This window comes from Schistocerca cancellata, chromosome 5 (genome assembly GCF_023864275.1).
Source record: "Schistocerca cancellata isolate TAMUIC-IGC-003103 chromosome 5, iqSchCanc2.1, whole genome shotgun sequence".
In the NCBI taxonomy this organism is placed as follows: domain Eukaryota; kingdom Metazoa; phylum Arthropoda; class Insecta; order Orthoptera; family Acrididae; genus Schistocerca; species Schistocerca cancellata.
Genome location: NC_064630.1, coordinates 11,910,427 through 11,937,176, shown reverse-complemented (window position 1 = coordinate 11,937,176; position 26,750 = coordinate 11,910,427). Strand labels below are relative to the sequence as shown.

General features: G+C 43.1%; 1 pseudogene; it reads right to left on the bottom strand.

The window, feature by feature from the left end:
* Positions 1-20,659: 20,659 nt before the first annotated feature.
* LOC126189928 (5S ribosomal RNA) lies at positions 20,660-20,777 on the bottom strand (annotated as a pseudogene).
* Between the last annotated feature and the right edge of the window lie 5,973 nt (positions 20,778-26,750).

Here is a 26,750-nt window from a genome sequence, read left to right as displayed (position 1 = left end):
TCCTCGCTATTGACATTCCTTTGTAGAAAGCATCGTAAATACGACACCCTCAAACTTGAAAACATGATTACACTGTAGAGTTCTTAATTTATGATATTTACTGAAATGAAATGATGAGAAACATTTCGTGTCTGTTGTCTCGCTAGTTGAAATATTGTTTACTGCATTATGAAATGCCATATGGCTAGTGAATAACATTTCACACCTTCCTTTGCCTATTTTTTGTTTAATATCTAGTTCCTAGCTGCACTGCAGGATTGGTTAAAATAAAATTTTATAGATGTACTAATATAAATATATTATGCCTACAGATCCAGTAAAAAATAGCTTTGCGATGGATGAACTCCAAAATAAATGAGGGAGCACAATAAGATATTTCCACTTCACAGGAATTGCATACATAATTTTTGTCAGTGACTTGATAACTTGTCTGCTAGAGCAAGTTACAGTGATGCATCACTCTAGTGTTAAGATGTGACATAGGTATTAAACATGGCCATTTTTACTGTAATATTTTTTCTCCTTGAGCTTTGTCATGTTTAGATATAAGTTATTGCATTTGCTGCTGCTGTTTGCCAGGCATAATGTTACTGAATTTGACTTTGTATTACGCTGTTAAACCAGTTTTACTACGGATTTATTTTTCTTGTTTGCTGCACAGTGCCTTATATTAGTTGTAATTTTGCAATTGCTTTGCCAATTTCCATTTTTTTTGTCCTTGTGGTTTGTGTTAATTTGTTATGTGCTGCTGCATTGCCTCGTCCCTTGGTATATATATCTGAGCTCAGTAGATTTAAGTTAGCTTATGAGGGGGTAGACTATATAAGAAACTAACTATGATGGATTGGAAGAAATGCATTGAGAAGCTATAAGAAAATGTTTTGGCCAAAAAAAAGTAGTGTACAATGGAGAAAAACTATTTTTGAAAAAGGATGTGAACAGAATACAGGAAGCATGCTTGGATAGGATTTTTTTTGGCTGGAGCAAATGTCGAAATAAGAGGAACGATCTATGGAATGAAGTTTTGGGTTGGACTGCAGTACCAAATGTTACACTGAATACAAACCCTGTCCTTTCCTTTTGTGTTACCCCACTATGTGTTTGTGTACCCTTGTGTATTTGTTTTCTTCCTGTCTCTGTGTAGTTACATTGAATTTTTTTCTTCTAATACTAAGCTACATCCACAATGATGAGGAATACTGTTATCCTCAAATATAATTGGCATTAATAATATGTTATTTACCTTGTAAATATGCTTAGACATTATTTATTCTGTTTTGTTTTAATGCTCAAGTGTAAAGTAGATGTTTCAAAAGTTATTCTGGTCTTTTATGTATATACTTATGTCATAATTCCTGTAACACTGATGTATATGTTATTTCGATTCTTTTGTAAAGCCTGTACTACAAATGTTATCTGTATTGTTATGTTCTTTAAAAATGTATTTTGTGCCTTTGTAATTGTATTCTTATGTTATAAAATTGTAATTGACACCAGTTCATCATATTATTAACTTGTAAGTTGCATTTCACTGCACACGTTTCTGTTGGTCATAGTATATGGACAATATGTGAGAAGTAGTGACTGTTAGTGTTTGCACGTATGTTAATAATTCAGCAAGGGACTGGATAACAGGATTGCTTGTTCTAAGGACAATTCCAAAAACTTTGTGAGTGCACAAGTGGTGGTTATGGACTTGCTATTTATCCGCAAGACTCTTCAATGGTGATTGTGCACCTGCACAGTCACAACAGATGGCTGCTAGCCATCTCTACAAGGACTACAGTGGGTCTGCATCTTTGATGACCCACCAATACCCATTATTTCTACAAGGACTACAGTGGGTCTACACCTTTGCTGACTCACCAGTACCAATACTTCTACAAGGACTGCAGTGGGTCTGCGCATCTGGTGGCCCACCAATACCGTAATCTCTACCAGGACTACAGTAGGTCTACTCTGTGATGACCTACCTACCAATATTCTTCAAAACTTCGAATGACTCTGCTGTGGGTTTGCTCTGTTGTAACCCATTACCTGTCAGCATGTCAAGAGGCAGCATTGTCTTTCTGTTGGAAGGACAACACTACTTCTTCAAGACTGCATGGAAATCCACTACTTCCGTGTGCATTTTCTATTACTGCTCAGACTTTGAGAAAAACACTGCAATTTTACTGTGATGAACAATCTAGACTGTCTTTATGGACTGTGAGAAAATTTTAGCTTTTGACCAACATTTTATCAATAAGTGTGTGCATTTGATATCTTTGTTATTGTAATTATGAAAAATTTTATCAAATCATTATTGGCCACTGCCCAGAACAATTTGTAAAATTTTTTGTGGGGAGCGTGGGGCTATGTAAGTAGGCTGTTTATGTTTTCTTATTGGCAACGTTACGTAGCGCTCTGTATGAAAATCACTGGCTGTGCTGTGTGCAGTCTGTGAATAGTTTATATTGTTGTCTGCCATTGTAGTGTTGGGCAGCTGGATGTGAACAGCGCGTAGCGTTGCGCAGTTGGAGGTGAGCCGCCAGCAGTGGTGGATGTGAGGAGAGAGATAGAGTTTTGAAATTTGTAATACTGGATATCATGAACTGCTATATACATTATGACTTTTGAACACTATTGAGGTAAATACATTGTTTGTTCTCTATTACAATCTTTCATTTGCTAACTATGCCTGTCAGTAGTTAGTGCCTTCCGTAGTTTGAATCTTTTATTTAGCTGGCAGTAGTGGCGCTCGCTGTATTGCAGTTGTTCGAGGAACGAAGACATTTGGTGAGGTAAGTGATTTGTGAAACGTATAGGTTAATGTTAGTCAGGGCAATTCTTTTGTAGGGATTTTTGAAAGTCAGATTGCGTTGCGCTAAAAATATTGTGTGTCAGTTTAAGCACAGTCATGTATAATTGTTCTAAGGGGACGTTTCAACTATCGCTGGTTTCACGACGAGGTGACTACAGCGGAAGCGGACGATCACGACATACTGCAGCACGTGTCGCACACCCTCGACGATGCAGCAGCGGCGACGCTGTTAGCTGGACTTACACGGTACGACATCGAGGACGCGCTTAACAAGGGAGCACTCAACAAATCTCCCGGGCCAGACGGACTGCCGCTCGAGTTTTATCGGACTTTCAGCGATCTAATGATGCCCCGATGGATCATCATGTACCAAGAATTGATGACCCCCGGTTCCCATGTGCCACCTGGATTCGTGGAAGGCCAGACGGTCGAGGACTACAGGCCAATTACCATGCTCAACTCGGACTATAAAATCTTCGCCCGACTACTCGCCAGGCGCATAAAGAAGGTTCTGCCCCTACTCCTCTCCATGGAGCAAACGACACAGGGCGACGTGACCAACATGTAAACGGCAACCAGCGAATGCAGGGATTTAATAGCCATCGCCATATCCTGTCGCCTTCGAGCCGCTCTGATCTCCATTGATTTCGACCACAGCTTCGACAGAGTTCGCCACAAGTTCCTCCTGTCCGTTATGGCCCACATGGGCTTCCCGCCTGACTTTCTCGACATCTTTCAGCGCCTTTTCCGTGGAGCTGCATCCCGTGTACTGGTAAACGGACGGATTGCGCGTCCCTTTCCGATCCGACGGTCAGTTCGCCAAGGATGCCCACTCTCCATGATCCTTTACGCAATCGCACTCGAACCACTTGTCGGAGGGTTGAAAAACAGGCTCTCGGGCATGTCATTGAGGGATCACACCTTCCACTGCTGGATATATGCTGATGACCTTCTATTACTTGTCCGCTCTGATGACGAGGTACGCTCGGTGATACAGTAGATCAATCGCTATGGATTGGCAGCGGGCAGCCTCATGAATGTGGCCAAGTCGGCAGCGATGCCCATTGGGAGAGGTCTACAGGAGGACGCTTTAGCCCCACTCCCACTAGTTAACAAGATCCGGTTCTTGGGCATAACATTTACACAGGATGTGCGCCGCACGGCTGCCATGAACTATGCACGATTACTACAGGCAATAGGCACAGAAGTTCGCCAGAACCTACTTCGACGGATGGACCTCCTACAGCGTGTGGAATACCTCAACATTCACGTGGCGACTAAGACGATCCACATGGCTCAGGTCCTACCGATACCGACAGCGATGGCACACAGACTGCAAGCAGCGTTTGGATATTACCTTACAGCCGGACATCTATAAAAATTCCGCTACGAAACAGTCACCCTCCCTCCGCGTGATGGCGGACTGGGACTTATAAATGTACGAGCGAGAGATAGAGCGTTATACTTGTGCACAATGATGAAATTGTGGACCCACAAAGATGCTTCCCTTACGGGACGTCTGTTAGAGGAATTGCTGCCGGCGTCTCTTCTGCCACCTGTCACGATTGCGCACATTACACCCTCACTCTCGCACCTCTCGGCATTTATTCTTGAGTATAGTTACGTGCACCCAGACCTTCCCAACACTCGCACTCCGAAGGCGAGAGAAGTTTACAGACTGCTGCTAAGGTCCATCCCTCGTAATGTGATTGAGAGGAAGAGCCGTACGACCCTACATCTACATCTACATGTATACTCCGCAAGCCACCCAACGGTGTGTGGCGGAGGGCACTTTACGTGCCACTGTCATTACCTCCCTTTCCTGTTCCAGTCGCGTATGGTTCGCGGGAAGAACGACTGTCTGAAAGCCTCTGTGCGCGCTCTAATCTCTCTAATTTTACATTCGTGATCTCCTCGGGAGGTATAAGTAGGGGGAAGCAATATATTCGATACCTCATCCAGAAACGCACCCTCTCGAAACCTGGCGAGCAAGCTACACCGCTATGCAGAGCGCCTCTCTTGCAGAGTCCGCCACTTGAGTTTGTTAAACATCTCCGTAACGCTATCACGGTTACCAAATAACCCTGTGACGAAACGCGCCGCTCTTCTTTGAATCTTCTCTATCTCCTCCGTCAACCCGATCTGGTACGGATCCCACACTGATGAGCAATACTCAAGTATAGGTCGAACGAGTGTTTTGTAAGCCACCTCCTTTGTTGATGGACTACATTTTCTAAGGACTCTCCCAATGAATCTCAACCTGGTACCCGCCTTACCAACAATTAATTGTATATGATCATTCCACTTCAAATCGTTCCGCACGCATACTCCCAGATATTTTACAGAAGTGACTGCTACCAGTGTTTGTTACGCTATCATATAATCATACAATAAAGGATCCTTCTTTCTATGTATTCGCAATACATTACATTTGTGTATGTTAAGGCTCAGTTGCCACTCCCTGCACCAAGTGCCTATCCGCTGCAGATCTTCCTGCATTTCGCTACAATTTTCTAATGCTGCAACTTCTCTGTATACTACAGCATCATCCGCGAAAAGCCGCATGGAACTTCCGACACTATCTACTAGGTCATTTATATATATTGTGAAAAGCAATGGTCCCATAACACTCCCCTGTGGCACACCAGAGGTTACTTTAACGTCTGTAGACGTCTCTCCGTTGATAACAACATGCTGTGTTCTGTTTGCTAAAAACTCTTCAATCCAGGCACACAGCTGGTCTGATATTCCGTAGGCTCTTACTTTGTTTATCAGGCGACAGTGCGGAACTGTATCGAACGCCTTCCGGAAGTCAAGAAAAATAGCATCTACCTGGGAGCCTGTATCTAATATTTTCTGGGTCTCATGAACAAATAAAGCGAGTTGGGTCTCACACGATCGCTGTTTCCGGAATCCATGTTGATTCCTGCATAGTAGATTCTGAGTTTCCAAAAACGACATGATATTCGAGCAAAAAACATGTTCTAAAATTCTACAACAGATCGACGTCAGAGATATAGGTCTACAGTTTTGCGCATCTGCTCGACGACCCTTCTTGAAGACTGGGATTACCTGTGCTCTTTACCAATCATTTGGAACCTTCCGTTCCTCTAGAGACTTGCGGTACACGGCTGTTAGAAGGGGGCAAGTTCTTTCGCGTACTCTGTGTAGAATCGAATTGGTATCCCGTCAGGTCCAGTGGACTTTCCTCTGTTGAGTTATTCCAGTTGCTTTTCTATTCCTTGGACACTTATTTCGATGTCAGCGATTTTTTCGTTTGTGCGAGGATTTAGAGAAGGAACTGCAGTGCGGTCTTCCTCTGTGAAACAGCTTTGGAAAAAGGTGTTTAGTATTTCAGCTTTACGCTTGTCATCCTCTGTTTCAATGCCATCATCATCCCGGAGTGTCTGGATATGCTGTTTCGAGCCACTTACTGATTTAACGTAAGACCAGAACTTCCTAGGATTTTCTGTCAAGTCGGTACATAGAATTTTACTTTCGAATTCACTGAACGCTTCACGCATAGCCCTCCTTACGCTAACTTTGACATCGTTTAGCTTCTGTTTGTCTGAGAGGTTTTGGCTGCGATTAAACTTGCAGTGAAGCTCTCTTTGCTTTCGCAGTAGTTTCCTAACTTTGTTGTTGTACCACGGTGGGTTTTTCCCGTCCCTCACAGTTTTACTCGGCACGTACCTGTCTAAAACGCATTTTACGATTGCCTTGAACTTTTTCCATAAACACTCAACATTGTCAGTGTCGGAACAGAAATTTTCGTTTTGATCTGTTAGGTAGTCTGAAATCTGCCTTCTATTACTCTTGCTAAACAGATAAACCTTCCGCCCTTTTTTTATATTCCTATTAACTTCCAAATTCAGGGATGCTGCAACGGCCTTATGATCACTGATTCCCTGTTCTGCACTTACAGAGTCGAAAAGTTCGGGTCTGTTTGTTACCAGTAGGTCCAAGATGTTATCTCCACGAGTCGGTTCTCTGTTTAATTGCTCGAGGTAATTTTCGGATAGTGCACTCAGTATAATGTCACTCGATGCTCTGTCCCTACCACCCGTCCTAAACATCTGAGTGTCCCAGTCTATATCTGGTAAATTGAAATCTCCACCTAAGACTATAACATGCTGAGAAAATTTATGTGAAATGTATTCCAAATTTTCTCTCTGTTGTTCTGCCACTAATGCTGCTGAGTCGGGGGGTCGGTAAAAGGAGCCAATTATCAACCTAGCTCGGTTGTTGAGTGTAACCTCCACCCATAATAATTCACAGGAACTATCCACTTCTACTTCACTACAGGATAAACTACTACTAACAGCGACGAACACTCCACCACCGGTTGCATGCAATCTATCCTTTCTAAACACCGTCTGTACCTTTGTAAAAATTTCGGCAGAATTTATCTCTGGCTTCAGCCAGCTTTCTGTACCTATAACGATTTCAGCTTCAGTGCTTTCTATCAGCGCTTGAAGTTCCGGTACTTTACCAACGCAGCTTCGACAGTTTACAATACCGATTGCTGCTTGGTCCCCGCATGTTCTGACTTTGCCTCGCACCCGTTGAGGCTGTTGCCCTTTCTGTACTTGCCCGAGGCCATCTAACCTAAAAAACCGCCCAGCCCACGCCACACAACCCCTGCTACCCGTGTAGCCGCTTGTTGCATGTAGTGGACTCCTGACCTATCCAGCGGAACCCGAAACCCCACCACCCTATGGCGCAAGTCGAGGAATCTGCAGCCCACAAGGTCTCAGAACCGTCTCAGCCTCTGATTCAGACCCTCCACTCGGCTCTGTACCAAAGGTCCGCAGTCAGTCCTGTCGACGATGCTGCAGATGGTGAGCTCTGCTTTCATCCTGCTAGCGAGACTGGCAGTCTTCACCAAATCAGATAGCCGCCGGAAGCCAGAGAGGAATTCCTCCGATCCATAGCGACACACATCATTGGTCCCGACATGAGCGACCACCTGCAGATGGGTGCACCCTGTACCCTTCATGGCATCCGGAAGGACCCTTTCCACATCTGGAATGACTCCCCCCGGTATGCACACGGAGTGCACTTTGGTCTTCTTCCCCTCCCTTGCTGCCATATCCCTAAGGGGCCCCATTACGCGCCTGACGTTGGAGCTCCCAACTACCAGTAAGCCCACCCTCTGCGACCGCCCGGATCTTGCAGTCTGAGGGGCAACCTCTGGAACAGGACAGGCAGCCATGTCAGGCCGAAGATCAGTATCAGCCTGAGACAGAGCCTGCAGCGTGGAGAGCGGTCCAGCAACCGTTCCTCCCCACGCGGGTACCAGCCGCATGGTACCAGGTGGTGAACGGGAAGGTTGTAACACGACAAAGGCTGCACGCTATTGGGATGGCGGATTCCCTCCTTTGCCCACGTTGCCACCTCGTGGATACTGACGACCACCGTTTAACATGTGGGGCGGCGTTAGAGGTACAGCTGCTAGTGCAGAAGATCCTCGCCTGCTACCTACGTATCCCGCCTCGCACAATTGAGCCACGGCTCCTCCTTTGTCCAGAGGATACTTATCTCCCACCTGCAAAGTCTCACGCTCTCACATGGTTTAAAGGCATCTCCATATACTCTTTCGAGATGATGAGAAGATGGTACTTGATTACTGGCAATTTCTCCAGGACAGTCATAGCACACTTGAGTGTACACCACGATACCGACAACTATTTGGCAACTATTTGCCCAGTGTCCTCGATAACCCCCCTCACAGTTGGGGAGTACCGGGCAGAGGATGACCGCCGTCATGGAGCTCCACACGCAGCGACATGTTTTATCAATTTGGAACATGGAATCTGTACGCAGATGGGCCATGACCATGGAAGGGCGTGCGGGACTTGGTTACATTTTACTTTCTATAATATCTATCTTCATAATATTTGTTTCAAATTCTATTTCATAGTTCAGAAGGAACTCTTGTTCTGTTGTTGCTACGGATGTACATTCTAATTTTGCTTTGTCGTAACTGAAAGACGCCTTTTTCCATATAAAAAAATGTTGGTAGAGAAACAAGTTTACAATTAAAACAAATAAAAAATAAAAAAAATAAAAAGAACAACAAAGAGAAAAAAAGGTTTACAGCTACCGCGCTGGAGGTACCGTGTTCGAGCACTGCTCGTGTAATTTTTTTTTCACAATCGAACAAATTTTTCAATTTTATTAAAAAATGTCTGTAGAGCACGTAAGAAAAACGGTAAAGGTTCATTGCTACTGTGCTGGAGGTACGGTGTTCGAATAATGCTCGTGTACATTTTTCTTTTTGTTTTCAAAATCGACCAAAAAAAAAGAAAAAAAATTTAAAAAAAGATGGTAGAGCACATGACCGGGAATGGCAAAGGTCCCGAGTTCGAGTCTCGGTCCGGCACACAGTTTTAATCTGCCAGGAAGTTTCAAGTTTGTTTTTCTATGGAGACATTAAAAAGCCATGTCACTGCAAAACGCCGCGTGTATAACACGCGCAAGATGCGGTCAGAATTGTTGCATCCCCTGTTTCTTTGATGAATATTGCCCCAGTACATGTAATTCATCAACTGAAAAAGAATGTAAGCATCGATTTACATACAAGGCGTTCCCGTGTACGCTTCACTACAATCTCTTTTTAAATGTTTGCAGCCCTGCATTTCATCCTTTGCATATACTTTTTGTACTTGTATAAATTAGTAAAATGACTTATACGATGTTTCGGTTAATTGTCATGTCAGTAGTGCACGCATTTCCAAGGAACACAAAAATATTTGCCAGCGGGGGGAGTCGAACCTGCAACTCTTTCAATGCGAAACCGACGTCTCACCGCTTTTTATTATTACTATTATTATTATTATTCATTGTGTTCGGTATTGTTCGTTGAGTTTGGTCTGGGCGGACGTCACATGACACCCATTCAGGTTGATAATTGATTCCTTAACTCAGTTTTTTTTTTTATTACAGGGAAGCAGCGGCCCCTCTGACGGAACTAGCTGAGACAAACACCGGTTCCTGTACACAGTTCCACGCCAACAATTGATAAGGTGCACACGGTGATAGATCCGTAGCAAAATTCCTTTTATTTCCTAAACGCTTGGACATCTGGAGTTTCCATTTGGAGCACATGCTTGTCTCACCGCGCCTTACATGTACCATAAATGAGGGCGAATTCGGCGATGACCAGTAGGCGTCCTCTCCTTGTTAGCGAGTTCGTTGCGGTCTCATATTACCCCTGGTTCCCAGGGCATTGCGAGAAATGTAGACGAACGCTATTCACGCGGGCCACATGAAAGCAGTGCTGTAGTACTAATCATATTAGCAGAGACGTGTCCATGTCGTAATAAGATTTTATCTTACTAGTGACTCCTATTATGACATTACTCCACCCAAAGCAGATTTCATTTAGAATTTGAACTGTGAGTAGCATTTAAATGCTAACTGCTGGATTTATTCTTACAGACTGTCCTCGTTATATGATACACGCTATTATTCGACGGGGCAGAATAGTCAGAGAGAATTTCCTCTCTGCAGCGACCTACAAAGGTTATGTTTGAATCCCGTTCCGACAGACACTTGCAACCTGCCACGAAATATTATATCAGTCTTCCATTTTGGAGCTACCACCAGCTCGCACAGTGCCTTGTTGACAACTTGGGTCCATGGCTTCGTGGGGTCTGCCCAACACTCGAACCCCACCAGCAGCTCTTAGCGACTGAAATCGAGACTCACCTGACCAGTCTACATGGAGGAAGGTGAGAAGGTAGAGTTGATAGTCTGTGAAGAAATTGGCAAAGCACTGAAACACTTAGATCGAAGCAAGCCCCCAGGAGTAGACAGCATTCCATTAGAGCTACTGGTAGCCTTGGGAGAGCCAGTCATTACAAAACTCTTCTATTTCGTGAGCAACATGTATGAGACGGGCGAAATACACGCAGACTTCAAGAATAATATAGTAATCCCAATTCCGAAGAAAGCATGTGCTGCCAGGCGTGAAAATTACCGAACTATCAGTTTAATAAAACATGGCTGCAAAATACTAACACGAATCCTTTATAGAAGAAACTAAAAACTTGTAGAAGCCGACCTCGGGGAAGGTCAGTCTGGATTCCGTAGAAATGTAGGATCACGCGAGGCAATATTGAACCTATGGCTTCTCACAGAAGATAGGTTGGGGAAAGGCAAACTTAGGTTTACAGCATTTGTGTGGATAAAGCTTTTGACAGTATTGACTGGAATTCTCTCTTTCAAATTCTGAAGGTGGCAGGGGTAAAGTACAGGGAGCGAAAGGCTATTTACAATTTGTACAGAAACTAGATGGCAGTTATAAGAGTCGAGGAGCACGACAGGGAAGCAGTGGTTGAGAAGGAAGTGAGATAGGGTTGTAGCCTGTCCCCAGTGTTATTCAATCTGTATATTGAGCAAGCAGTAAAGGAAACAAAAAAAAATTGGAGTTGGAATTAAAGTCCAGGGAGAAGAAACTAAAACTCAGAGATTTGCCGAAGACACTGTAATTCTGTCGGACAGAGCAAAGGACTTGGAGGAGCAGCTGAACGGAATGTAAAGTGTCTTGAAAGTGGGATGTAAGATGAGCATAAAACAAAAGCGAAACGACGATGATGGAATGTAGTCGAATTAAATCAGGTGATGCTGACGGAATTAGATTAGGAAATGTGACACTTAAAGTGATAGATGAATTTTGCTATTTCGGAAGCCCAATAAATAATTATGGTCGAAGCAGCGAGGATATAAAATATTGACTGGCGATGGCAAGAAAAGCGTTTCTGAAGAAGAGAAATTTGTTAATACCGAGTATAAATTTAAGTGTCAGAAAGTGTTTTCTGAAAGTATTTATGTGAACTGTAGCAAAGTATGGAAATTAAACGTGGATGATAAAAAGTATAAACAAGAAGAGAAGCTTTTGAAATGATGTGCCGCAGAAGGATGCCGAGTATTAGATTGGTAGACCACATAACTAATAGGAGGTACTGAATAGAACTGGGGATAAGACAGATTTATGGAACAATCTGACCAAAAGAAGGAATCGGTTGGTAGAACACATTCTGAGGCACTAAGGGATCACCAGTTTAGTTCTCGAGGGTAGCGTGTTAGGTAAAATTCGTAGAGGGAGACCAAGAGATGAATACAGTAAGCCGATTCATAGGGATGTCACTCGAAGATGAAGAGGTTTGCACAGGATAGATTAGCATGGAGAGCTGCATCAAATCGGTCTTCTGACTGAAGACCACAACAACAACATTCTACTGGAGAGTGAAAATTCATTCTGGAATTGATCTCCTAGCCCATATCTGTGCTGTTTCATTGGAGTTTCCTTCCTTACAAGGTTGGTAGTCGCGCAAGGAAATCATAGGAGAACTGAGAAGTTGCGAATGTATGCCTTTAATACTAATTGAAATGGTTAAGGATGCGGGGATCCTGGAGTGGGAATTATGTGGGCCCACTTTCAGATGAAAAAATTCAGAAAGTTATTTAACACGAACTGTTTCTGTAAAGCACACGCTGCTACACTACATAAAACATCACAAGCGTGAAAAGTTTAAAGGTGCCATACTGCCGAATCTACACATCGGAGATGCAGTGACAGAAATGAAAAGAAATATTAGTACTGACTTTAAAATTCTCTGGAAAGTGATGTCAATGAAGAGATTCACTGATGACATTATTGTCCTCAGAGAAAGTAAGGAATAATTGCATGGTCTGTTGAACAGTGGAAACGGTTAATGAGCACACTCTACAGTTTGATAGTAAATCGAGAAAGACTAAAGGAATGAGGTGTGCACAAATTATATTGGCGCTAACGTTAGAATAAGAATTTGGGAACAGGGAACCAGTATTCCAAGGCACTCTATAGCGTAGTTTGACAAACTCTGATGTTGGCATTTAAGGTAACTGACGAACGCATTACGCCGTATTTGAAGGTTGTCTGGATACAGGTGCGAGAAGCTGTATCCCTAGGAACGTGATCTACGTCTACATATACATTTATACTGCGCAAGCCACCCAATGGTGTGTGGCGCAGGGCACATTACGATACTTCTACGTAAAGAAAATTCTGCTTCACACACACACACACACACACACACACACACACACACACAGAGAGAGAGAGAGAGAGAGAGAGTTTTCCTCTCGCAGCCACAGTTTAGTGCCTACCAGCCCATCACATCCCAGTATATTTGCCAGCCATTACAAGCAACCAACCAACCAAGCAACCAGGTGGTATCAACCATCCTCGCCCCGTGAAAAAGTATCATAACCACCAGAAAATTGTGTATCGTTCAAAAAATCTATTCATCAAAATACATAAATATATTTATTTACAGTACCTTGTTAAGAACAAGTATGCTTTCCCAGTGACATGTTGAGCTATACTTGTCGCGAGCGTAGGTCGATTAAATTAACACACTTGGCGCAGCATACATCACAGCTCTAAAATTAAATATTTGCCCACACAAAATGTCTGTGTTATCTATCAGAAATACGTATGTGCATAAACTGGTTATGACAAATCCGTTTTCACATTTGAACAGTAATATGTAATAGTTTCTGCTAGGCCTGAACGAGACTGTGTCGCTGGTAGCCGTGACTGAACACAGTGAATTACCTGCTGAGCAGTAGCTCTCTGGCCCGTAGTCCACAGAAGCAGAGTCGTTTGCAGTATCGGTAGCTGGGCTGTTCGTGGGCCCTCTTCAAAAATAACGGCTCGATGTGGTTCCGGGGTCGAGCCGCACACATCAGCTTTGATACCCTGCAGCTAACTCACTGCAAATAATAATCCGTATCTGTGATTCTGCTGTCAAATGGTCTCTGCATTGGACTGAATTGCAAATTTATGAAACACACATAAATATAAAAGAAAAAAACTGATGAATAATTTAATGAAAAGTGTTCTATTCGTACGTCTGTAGTTAATGTAGACGACAAGGAATTATGCTGAATAATGTTTATTCAAAAAATCAAGCTCAAAATAAACGGAAAGTGGTACTTCAATAATAAGTATAATAAGTATAATCCGGGCAGAGATACTGTTGTTAATGTAGTACAATTATGTTGAGAGCTTTATGAGAATACTAGCTAATTCCCCAAGCCGAATAGTCATCAAAGACACACTAAAACTAAGTCCATTTAGTGATCAGCATATGTGATATATTCACCAGTTATCAAAGTAGTTCAGAATTCTACTTAATCATTCACAATACAGAGGATACAAAGAAAAGCAACTAATATTCCATCTATTCTCAGTTCTTAACACAAGTGAAAGAAGTTATACTTGTGCAGCAAAGCACATTCAGACCTCACGTCAGTTGGAGTCCCTTCGAAAGTTAGACTATTGCAGTAGTCGATACTGCTGTAGTACATCACTGGCACCACCAACTGTCACATCTTACCACAGGCAGCTCTGCCTTCCACCAGATCCACACGTGAAGTGAGTTGTTTTTCAAGATCACTCCGAAAAGTGTCCATAACCGCTCCGTTCAGCTCACACTCGAAAAAGTATCCGCCATCACTTGACTTCAGCAGCGTTCCACCACTCCACAACTCTCATTGAGTAAAGACCATGCATACTAGAGACACATCGTTCCTAAGTTATACGGAATATATTGCAAAAATATTTCAACAAAATAAGTGTTATAGATTCGGACACACTCAGATCATTGGTTCAAATGGCTCTAAGCACTATGGGGCTTAACATCTGAGGTCATCAGTCCCCTACACTTAGAACTACTTAAACCAAACTAACATAAGGACATCACACACATCCATGCCCGAGGCAGGATTCGAACGTGCGACCATAGCAACAGCGCGGTTCCGGACTGAAGCGCCTAGAACCGCTCGGTCACAACGGACAGCCTCAGATCATTAACAATAAATAACAGATGAGTGTTTGTTATAAATAAATAAGCTAGTGTTCTTGTGAGAGTTCGCTCACTTTAAATGACAACAAATTGTCGCTAAATATTCTTTGAACAATTGTTTAGGCCTGCTTGAGGGAAGTGCCTTTTGGCACGCTTTATTATACTGGTGTCAGCTAACACAAGCGATTGACACTTCTTAAATTACCATGGTATTCTATTACCCATTGTAATGAATAATTAAATAAATATGTGGTAAAAATAGTAATCTATTAATTAAATACGTACACAAGTTTGTTGGTTGGTTTGTTGCGGGTAGAGGACCAAACAACGAGGTCAACAGTACCACTGGATTATGGAAGTGTGGCGAGGGAAGTCGGCAGTGCCCTTTCAAAGGAACCATCCTAGCATTTGCCTGAAGCGATTCAGGGATATCACAGAAAATTTAAATCAAGATGGCCAGATACGGGCTTGAACCATCATCCTCCTGAATGCTAATCCGATGTGCTGATCACTGTGCCCTCTCGCTCAGTCTTACACACGTATGACTAGATATGACGTGCTATTGTGGAGAATGCAATGGTCTGACTAACATTAGCGTAATGGAAAGACATAGAAAACGTAATAAATTAAGAAATAAACTACGTAGATAAACGAACAAAGCTTACAGAGATGGCAGCTCCATGCAATACTGTCACTGAGATACTGCTTGTTGAAATTGTGTGAAGTGTTCAAGAGCTGTTAATTCAGAGGTTTATTGTGAAAATATTTAGTCACTGTAAACTATTTACTTTTGTAGTTTTAAAAATATTGAAAATACTGTTGTGTCACAGGAGGTATTTAATTTTCCTGAGACTGCTGATGTATTCTTTACTATTTCGCTATGAATTGTTGCCGAATTTCATAGAGCTCTAAGAAACCACTTACACTCCGCAATTGTTAGGGTACAGGCTGCTTTCGGAAGCAATTGACCGTCGCGCCGTCAAGTTGCCAGCTTCGGGGTTTGCGCATTTCAGGCTACTGGCTGATCAACAACCTTCGCTACAGGTGGCCCACTCATGGCCCACCCGCTAGTGTTCAACTTGACGAACAAATTCACCTCACCTTGTAACTGTTCTACGTGACCGATTAGCTCACCTACTTACACGTAAATTTACATAGTATTATCTATCAAAACTACGTAAACTCATACACACATAAGCAATTTCTTTTCTTAAAGATATTTCTAACACAAAATAAGCAGTCTCGCATATGCGGATGACTTAGTTGTGATGGCAGATTCGATTGAAAGTTTGCAAAGTAATATTTCAGAGCTAGATCAGAAATGTAAGGACTATGGTATGAAGATTAGCATCTCCAAAACGAAAGTAATGTCAGTGGGAAAGAAATATAAACGGATTGAGTGCCAAATAGGAGGAACAAAGTTAGAGCAGGTGGACGGTTTCAAGTACTTAGGATGCATATTCTCACAGGATGGCAACATAGTGAAAGAACTGGAAGCGAGGTGTAGCAAAGCTAATGCAGTGAGCGTTCAGCTACGATCTACTCTCTTCTGCAAGAAGGAAGTCAGTACCAAGACTAAGTTATCTGTGCACCGTTCAGTCTTTCGACCAACTTTGTTATATGGGAGCGAAAGCTAGGTGGATTCAGGTTACCTTATCAACAAGGTTGAGGTTATGGATATGAAAGTACCTAGGATGATTGCAGGTACTAGTAGATGGGAACAATGGCAGGAGGGTGTCCACAATGAGGAAATCAAAGAAAAACTGGGAATGAACTCTATAGATGTAGCAGTCAGGGCGAACAGGCTTAGATGGTGGGGTCATGTTACACGCATGGGAGAAGCTAGGTTACCCAAGAGACTCATGGATTCAGCAGTAGAGGGTAGGGGGAGTAGGGGCATACCGAGGAGAAGGTATCTGGAGTCGGTTAAGAATGATTTTGAAGTAATAGGTTTAACATCATAAGAGGCACCAATGTTAGCACTGAATAGGGGATCAAGGAGGAACTGTATAAGGGGGGCTATGCTCCAGACTGAACGCTGAAAGGCATAATCAGTCTTAAATGATGATGATGATGATGATGATGATGATGAAAGATATTTCTCTCTCAAATTACGTAGAGCGTGTAACTTACAGTACATCCAAGTCTAAAATATATGATGAAAAATAGATCAGCTACGCAATGTTTGTGTCTTGTGTCACAACGATATTTTCGGGTCTTAAATGTGGTCACGGTACACGCTACACGCTACAGGCTATTAAATTTGCTACACCAAGAGGAAATGCAGATGATAAACAGGTATTCATTGGAAAAAAAATATTATACTAGAACTGACTTGTCATTACATTTTCACGCAATTTGGGTGCATAGATCCTGAGGAATCGGTACCCAGAACAACCGCCTCTGGCCGAAATAACGGCCTTAATACGCCTGGACATTGAGTCAAACAGAGCTTGGATGGCATGTACAGGTACAGCTGCCCACGCAGCTTCGACAAGATACCACAGTTCAAGAGTAGTGACTGGCGTATTGTGGCGAGCCAGTTGCTCGGCCGCCATTGACCAGACGTTTTCAATTGGTGAGAGATAGAAGAATGTGCTGGCCACGGCAGCGGTCGAACATTTTCTGTATCCAGAAAGGCCCGTACATGACCTGCAACATATGGTTGTGCATTATCCTGCTGAAATGTAGGGCTTCGCAGGGATCGAATGAAGGGTAGAGCCACGGGTCCTAACACATCTGAAATGTAACGTCCAATGTTCAAAGTGCCGTCAGTGGGAACAAGTGGTGACCGAGATGTGTAACCAATGGCACCCCATACCATCAGGCCGGGTGATACGCCAGTATGGCGATCATGAAACAACGCCTCCAATGTGCATTCACCGCGATGTCGACAAACGCGGATGCCACCATCATGATGCTGTAAAAAGAACCTGGATTCATCCGAAAAAATTATGTTTTGCCATTCGTGCACCCAGATTCGTCGTTGACTACACGATCACAGGTGCCCCTCTCTGTGATGCAGCGTCAAGGGTAACCGCAGCCATGGTCTCCGAGCTGATAGTCCATGCTGCTGCAAACGTCGTCGAACTGTTCGTGCAGATGGTTGTTGTCTTGCAAACGTCCCCATCTGTTGACTCAGGGATCGAGACGTGACTGCACGATCCGTTACAGCCATGCGGATAAGATGCCTGTCATCTCGACTGCTAGTGATACGAGGCCGTTGGTATCCACCACGGCGTTCCGTATTACCCTCCTGAACCCACCGATTCCATATTCTTCTAACAGTCATTGGATCTTGACCAACACGAGCAGCAATGTCGCGATACGATTAACTACAATCCGACCTTTATCAAATTCGGAAACGTGATGGTACGCATTTGCCCTTCTTACACGAGGCATCACAACAACGTTTCACCAGGCAACGCCGGTCAACTGCTGTTTGTGTATGAGAAATCAGTTGGAAACTTTCCTCATGTCACCACCTTGTAGGTGTCGCCACCGGCGCCAACCTTGTGTGAATGCTCTGAAAAGCTAATCATTGGCATATCACAGCATCGTCTTCCTGTCGGTTAAATTTCGCGTCTGTAGCACGTCATCTTCGTGGTGTGGCAATTTTAATGGCCAGTAGTGTAACTTACAGTATTCCTGCATTTAAATTATTATATAAATGTACAAAGAAATGTGTAACAGAGCTTGCTTGGAAAGTGCAACAAATTACCTCACCAGCGTACAACAAACATCAGCTTTGTGGATATTTGTGTGGAGGATCTATGGCACAAACGTAGACGTATCACAGGGCTCGAGCTAGATACGTTCGTGCAGTCGAAAATCATGAGGAATGGGAAGAAGCCACCATGGTTCAGTAACATTATTAGTGAGTTACTACAGACAGATCGACAGCTGAAGGACAGATTCCTGCCACACTGAATCTTTGGCGACAAACAGTTGCTGATGAAAGTAAGAGCTATTCAAAGAATGTGAAGCCAAGGACTTACCTGTGGAGCTGCAAAGGAGCTTAAAATGTTTTTATACTTCACGAAGTCACTCAATGAATTTTTGACATACGGCTGTTCATGTAGATGTCACTGAGGCTGAGTATCATAACGTGAAGGTTGGGATACTACGAGAGTTGCCCAGAAAGTAATCCAGCACACTTTTTTCTTCAACAGTTCTTTATTGAACCTAATGAGAATTACACACACGGAGGAATGGTGTCTTATCTACACACTCTGTTTATAGACGTAATCTCCATCCCTTTCTAAGGCTTTCCTCCAGCGCAAACAAGGGCGTTTATCCCTGTCGGTACCAATTCTTATCCTAGTGGCGGAGCTAGTGCTTCGCCGTGTGAATCATCTCCTCATTGTCAGCTCACTAAGGAGGCTTCGAATAATACATACGTGGCCGGTCGCTGCGGCGGAGCGGTTCTAGGCGCTTCAGTCCGGAACCGCGCTGCTGCTACGATCGCAGGTTCGAATCCTGCCTTGGGCATGGATGGGCGTGACGTTCTTTTGTTAGTTAGGTTTAAGCAGTTCTAAGCTGGGGGACTGATGACCTCAGGTGTTTAGTCCCATAGTGCTTAGAGCCATTTGAACCATTTGAATACATACGTAATGTTTCGCATCCGTAGCATTGTTTTCGGCTTAGAAAAAAAAAAGAAAAAAACAAAAACAAAACGCGTTGCATTCCTTTCCGGAAAATCCTCGTACATTCTGTTCTCCACTGAACAGGATCACAAAGCAATTTAGAGCTTACACCCTCTCAGTGGCATCATAACAAACGAAAATACTCTGGAGATGGAAATCAGAAATAGCGATGGAGATATTGGACACTGAATTGACAAGTTTCCTCTCTAGCAACAGCATATTGTAGATCGCTGGAACAATCATACCACGCGGTTGGAAAGGCGTAGATCTCAGTCTTTTTTAAAAAGAGTCGCAATATATGTGAGCAGAACTATAGACTTAAAACTTTGATGTATATTTATGAAATCCATGTCATTTTCGTATGTTATGACTTTTTACCAGCAACAGAATCCATTAATCTTTTCGCAGTAGGGAAATTCTGTCAAAATTATAAACAGCACACTGTAAGCCTTAACGTACCCCAACCAAGTGTGATGATAATATTGTTGTTCACGGCGCATTTACAAGACAGTATCTGCATACCGATTGGTCAGCTGACAAAAGAACTCGAAACAAAGTATTATTTGTATAGCTGTGGAAGAGATGCCTAAAAAAAATAAGACAGTGTGTATGTAACGGGTAAGTTACAGCTAGTACATTGAATTACATTAATTAGATAACACTACGTCTGGTACGGATTCTGAAACATGATTGTTTATTTATCTCCTATATCTGCAAAGTATTCTAAGTAGCGAAGTCTATTTTATACGTGAATATAAGACTCTACGTTATCAGACTGCTTGGATATCCGCTGCAGAAATATTTTCGATACTGAAAAGAGCGCAGTCTTCTTTAATAACCTGCTTCCCTACCTTCGGTGGAAATTAAAATTCCATCCCGTGCCCACGTAATCGATTATCTATGGCTTTCTGTAAGGCACGCGCAGGAAAATTCTGTTCAAGAAATAATAATTTCGGTACACGACGTCATTGTTTAGTGCTCATTGTAGCTAACGTAATTGTTGTTTAGACGAGAAATATGTATGAGATGATATTAATTTCATTGAAGCTGCTAACATCTCACGCATATGCTACGTGAAAAATGCTGTGAAGTGAATAGTTACGAAAGTATACGCTTACTGTCTTGATAATTATTTCGAATAATTATCTAAAGCACTCCGTCGTCAGGCCACGAGTGGCCTACCGGGACCATCCGACCGCCGTGTCATCCTCAGGGGAGGATGCGGATAGGAGGGACGTGGGGTCAGCACACCGCTCTCCCGGTCATTATGATGGTATTCTTGACCGAAGCCGCTACCATTCCGTCGAGTAGCTCCTCAATTGGCATCACGAGGCTGAGTGCACCCCGAAAAATGGCAACAGTGCATGGCGGCCTGGATGGTCACCCATCCAAGTGCCGCCCACGCCCGACAGCGCTTAACTTCGGTGATCTCACGGGAACCGGTGTATCCACTGCGGCAAGGCCGTTGCCTCGAACGACTATCGCCGATACTTTTATTAGGAAATAAGGATTAGGGATGTTCAGTAGTGATAACAGGACCACTACAAAAATATACATCATGACATTTCCGAGTCTTCCAGTATCCCAGATCAAGAATTTTGACAACAGCCGATGTACAGAGTGTAGGCGGCACATTTGTTTCAGAGCATCTGTAAATTATATCTGTTCGGGGCAGTTTTGGTTCTGCAGTTACATATCATAGATTTAAAAGAACATCAGAATTTATTCCAACTTTGGGTAGCATTTTTGGCAGAGTCAAACAGGATCGGTAAAGAGGAATTCTGACACAATCACGGCATTACGGTGAGAAAGATAGCTCACAAGGAACCCCTTGAGTGTAAGGTCGCTATAGGTCAATAATGTGTACGGCATTCGACTCCCCACATATTGTCTGCCATCCAACCACAATATTGCCTGCTGATGGCAGCAGGGGGTGGGATTGGAGGTATCCAATGGTGAGCACAGCATGAGGCTACGGAGTGTAGTTGAACTGCTTCGTCGACGATTAACTCACAACATTGCTACATTATAGTAGTACTGGTACAAACCAGAGCAATGCAAATAATAAACAAAGCAATCATTGCATTATATTTACAAGAAAAGATGCTGAAGTTGACATTTCGTCAGGAAGGAGACAAGGGGAATTTTACAGAATGAGAAAGATATTAAAGATGAAATACTATAGTTTCTCCAAGATGAGCCAGTGGCACGTATGGTGTCGGATACACTAAGCGGAGCGAATAATGTACATCAACAGTACAATGATGTTGACGACGATACGTGCTTAACTACGAAAGTGATACTGAAACAGGCGTCGAGCCATGTAGGTCATCATCCTTGACGGACAGGGAGTCAAAAATCTCGTCTCCAGTAAAACGCAGTAAAGGACAATCGTGGCTCAAGAAACGGACGCTAAACATAATTATGTCATCCGCAGCATAACAAGAAAACATATATGAATACATTTCGCGTACGTATGCAACAATGTGATTGTGTAGTACATCTACATCTACATGGATACTCTGCAAATCACATTTAAGTGCCTGGCAGAGGGTTCATAGAACCACCTTCACAATTCTCTATTATTCCAATCTCGTATAGCGCGTGGAAAGAATGAACACCTACATCTTGCCGTACGAGCTCTGATTTCCCTTATTTTATCGTGGTGATCGTTTCTCCCTATGTAGATCGGTGACAACAAAATATATTCGCATTCGGAGGAGAACTTTGGTGATTGGAATTTCGGGAGAAGATTCTGTCGCAGCGAAAAACGCCTTCCTTTTAATGATGTCCAGTCCAAATCATGTATCACTTACTAACACTCTCTCCCATATTTCGCGATAATACAAAACGCGCTGCCCTACTTTGAACTTTTTCGATGTACTCCGTCAGTCCTATCTGGTTAGGATCCACACCGCACAGCAGTATTCTAAAAGAGTACGGACAAGCGTAGTGTAGGAAGTCTCCTTAGTAGATCTGTTACATTTTCTAAGTGTCCTGCCAGTAAAACGCAGTCTTTGGTTAGCCTTCCCCACAACATTTACTCTGTGTTCCTCCCAAATTTAGTTCTTCATAATTGTAAATCGTAGGCATTTAATTGAATTTAAGACCTTTAGATTTGACTGATTTATCGTGTAACCGAAGTTTAACAAATTCCTTTTAGCACTCATGTGGATGACCTCACACTTTTCGTTATTTAGAGTCAACTGCCAATTTTCGCACCATACAGATATCTTTTGTAAATGGTTTTGCAATTTGTTTTGATCTTCTGATGACATTACTAGTCGATAAACGACAGCGTAATATGCAAAAAGCCTAAGACGGCTGCTCAGATGGTCTCCCAAATCGTTTCTATAGATAAGGAACAGCAAAAGGCCTATAACATTACCTTGGGGAACGCCAGAAATCACTTCTGTTTCACTTGATAACTTTCCGTCAATTACTACGAACAGTGACCTCTCTGATATCACAAATCCTGTCACATAACTGAGACGATATTCCATAAGCACGCAATTTCACAAGCCGCTTGTGTGGTACTGTGTCAAAAGCCTTCCGGAAATCCATAAAAACGGAATGGATTTGAAATCCCTTGTCAATAGCACTCAACACTTCATGCGAATGAAGAGCTAGTTGTGTTTCACAAGTATGGTGTTTTCTAAATCCATGTTGACTGTGTGTAAAGAGACCGTTTTCTTCGAGGTAATTCATAATGTTCGAACACAACATATGTTCCAAAATCCTGCTGCATATCGGCTTTAATGATATCGGCCTGTAGTTAAGTGGATCACTCCTACTACCTTTCTTGAATATTGGTGTGACCTGTGCAACCATAAGACGAAACTATGGGTATTTGATGGAGGACAAGCCATATCTGTTAAAAAAGCCTGGTGTTTGCTCGTCTTCATGACGCTCGACACAATTTACATGATTTGGATTATAGAGCCTTACTACGTAATGCACACCAAATCGATTACACTCATTTCAGAGGAAGCAGTGGATCGTTGTGTAACTTCAAATAGCGGTGCAGAATTGGAGGACGTAAGCCAACGAAGCTTCAAACAAAACGTCAACTTGTCGATGCCCATCAAACTCTACATCTACATCTACATCTACATCCATACTCCGCAAGCCATCTGACGGTGTGTGGCGGAGGGTACCCTGAGTACCTCTATCGGTTCTCCCTTCTATTCCAGTCTCGTATTGTTCGTGGAAAGAAGGATGTCGGTATGCTTCTGTGTGGGCTCTAATCTCTCTGATTTTATCCTCATGGTCTCTTCGCGAGATATACGTAGGAGGGAGTAATATACTGCTTGACTCTTCGGTGAAGGTATGATCTCGAAACTTCAACAAAAGCCCGTACCGAGCTACTGAGCGTCTCTGCTGCAGAGTCTTCCACTGGAGTTTATCTATCATCTCCGTAACGCTTTCGCGATTACTAAATGATCCTGTAACGAAGCGCGCTGCTCTCCGTTGGATCTTCTCTATCTCTTCTATCAACCCTATCTGGTACGGATCCCACACTGCTGAGCAGTATTCAAGCAGTGGGCGAACAAGTGTACTTTAAGCTACTTCTTTTGTTTTCGGATTGCATTTCCTTAGGATTCTTCCAATGAATCTCAGTCTGGCATTTGCTTTACCGACGATCGACTTTATATGATCATTCCATTTTAAATCACTCCTAATGCGTACTCCCAGATAATGTATGGAATTAACTGCTTCCAGTTGCTGACCTGCTATTTTGTAGCTAAATGGTAAGGGATCTATCTTTCTATGTATTCGCAGCACATTACACTTGTCTACATTGAGATTCAATTGCCATTCCCTGCACCATGCGTCAATTCGCTGCAGATCCTCCTGCATTTCAGTACAATTTTCCATTGTTACAACCTCTCGATACACCACAGCATCATCTGCAAAAAGCCTCAGTGAACTTCCGATGTCATCCACAAGGTCATTTATGTATATTGTGAATAGCAACGGTCTTATGACACTCCCCTGCTGCACACCTGAAATCACTCTTGCTTCGGAAGACTTCTCTCCATTGAGAATGACATGCTGCGTTCTGTTATCTAGGAACTCCTCAATCCAGTCACACAATTGGTCTGATAGTCCATATGCTCTTACTTTGTTCACTAAACGACTGTGGACAACTGTATCGAACGCCTTGCGGAAGTCAAGAAACACGGCATCTACCTGTGAACCCGTGTCTATGGCCCTCTGAGTCTCGTGGACGAATAGCGCGAGCTGGGTTTCACATGACCGTCTTTTTCGAAACGCATGCTGATTCCTACAGAGTAGATTTCTAGTCTTCAGAAAAGTCAGTATACTCGAACATAATCCGTGTTCCAAAATTCTACAACTGATCGACGTTAGAGATATAGGTCTATAGTTCTGCACATCTGTTCGACGTCCCATCTTGAAAACGGGGATGACCTGTGCCCTTTTCCAATCCTTTGGAACGCTACGTTCTTCTAGAGACCTACGGTACACCGCTGCAAGAAGGGGGACAAGCTCCTTCGCGCACCCTGTGTAAAATCGAACTGGTATCCCATCAGGTCCAGCGGCCTTTCCTCTTTTGAGTGATTTTAATTGTTTCTCTATCCCTCTGTCGTCTATTTCGATATGTACCATTTTGTCATCTGTGCGACAATCTAGAGAAGGAACTACAGTGCAGTCTTCCTCTGTGAAACAACTTTGGAACTGCGGAACTGGCACGAAAATTTGTGGAAGAGACAAGCAATCTTATCCAATCGTTTAGTAAGGAATTTTTTTCAACTCCCGCCAATCGGCATTTGACGAGGAAATGCATATGAAAGGAATCTTGGAGATTAGAGGCACCAAGAGAGTTGTATAAAGATCAACTAATGTGCCTTAATGTATTCGTATGCGATTATACCGACCGTTAATGTGGATGGAAAGTTATTTATTGTGCTGCGAGAAGTTGAAGGTGCTCTGCCATCTACGATTCCTTCTCGAGTGCGTTATCTTGCGAGGGCGGTAGGATATTTGTACGTCACAGCAAGCAAGAGTGGGAAAATGGGAGTAAGAGAATTTCATCTATGGTATGAGATACGGTTTTGGTCAATAGCTCTTCAAAATATTTTGCTTTTCCTTTATGCCTCGTCTGCCTATAACAATCGTACTCATTTAAACTATTCCTCCTGAAAAGTTTGTGACTTCGCAGTTCACGCCACTTGGAGACACTAGACAACTGCAGTCTTTGGATGTTTTCTCCGTGCGTGTAAAACATTTTATCGCGCTTTCTGCAGTAACGCCTTAAAGGCTAGCCAGTTTCACGATAAGCTCCACGACAGACAGTTTCGCATTCGGTAGCATTCCAGCAGGTTCCGTCGGCTCTCACCACCCCGTTACACCACTATGATACGATATGCATTTTTTCAGAGTGGATACCTAGCCGAACACTCTGCACGGTTTGTAGCTCCCAAGGGGTTCGCCATCGATCTTGCTGGTGTGTACCTTTGTGACCACTTTGTGGCGCGCCATTTCTCAGTCGGTGTCTATAGTGCAAGTTAATGGTTTGCTTCGTACATTTCTTCAATGTCCAGTTTGTGAAGGGTAATATACACATCCTATATACGTGGTTGATCTCTGCACCTGCTGGCCACTCATTTTTTTCTCTGTATGTCCATCTTTTTAGAAATGGTTGCTCTGGGCTGTTCGATAGAGGATAAATTAAATACCCTTGAGCAGTCAATTTTCAACCTCATTTTAATTGGCAACCAGTTTCAGCGTTTTATTACATTTTCAGGCCCCTGAGCGACGTGTAGGAAGAATCTACCTCTGTTTTGTTCAAAACAGGGGCCAGCAATACTGGTATTAGTAGATATTTGCCACAGTTCCTCTCTCCTAAGAGCAGTCACACGAATTTTCTCCGGTGTTTCGGCAGATACTTGCAGTTCCATTTTCAATGCGCAGCTGGAGTCGATCCAGACAAATACTCCTCCTCGTACGTTCCATGCGACTCACAGTGTCAACAGAAAGCGTCGGTATGTTTCCCGTTACAAATAAAACGATTTTCAAAACGGTATTTTAGGTAGTCTACCCATTCGATACAACGGCCTGAAACTGGTTTGATACGACATTCGTTTTATCTATATGTATAAACAGGGACAATGATGTTCGTTCTGCCAGTTATCTACGCTTGTGCACAACTTGTTGCCTGTGCAAAAATGTCTTCATAGCCAGCGGTTCATTTGAGCGGAGATGAAACTCAGGACGAGCCAGTTACGGGCTGTATTGTGAGTGATAAAACGCTTCCCATCGAAAACGCTGCAGTAGCATCTTCATTGCACATGCAGAGTCGTCATGAAGAACAAAACGCATGATAGTAATGTTATATGGGCTGCACGTCTACATGCGCTCATACAATCTTACGCGTTTCATAAACTCTTTGCTCACACGACTTGACACTTATTATACCCA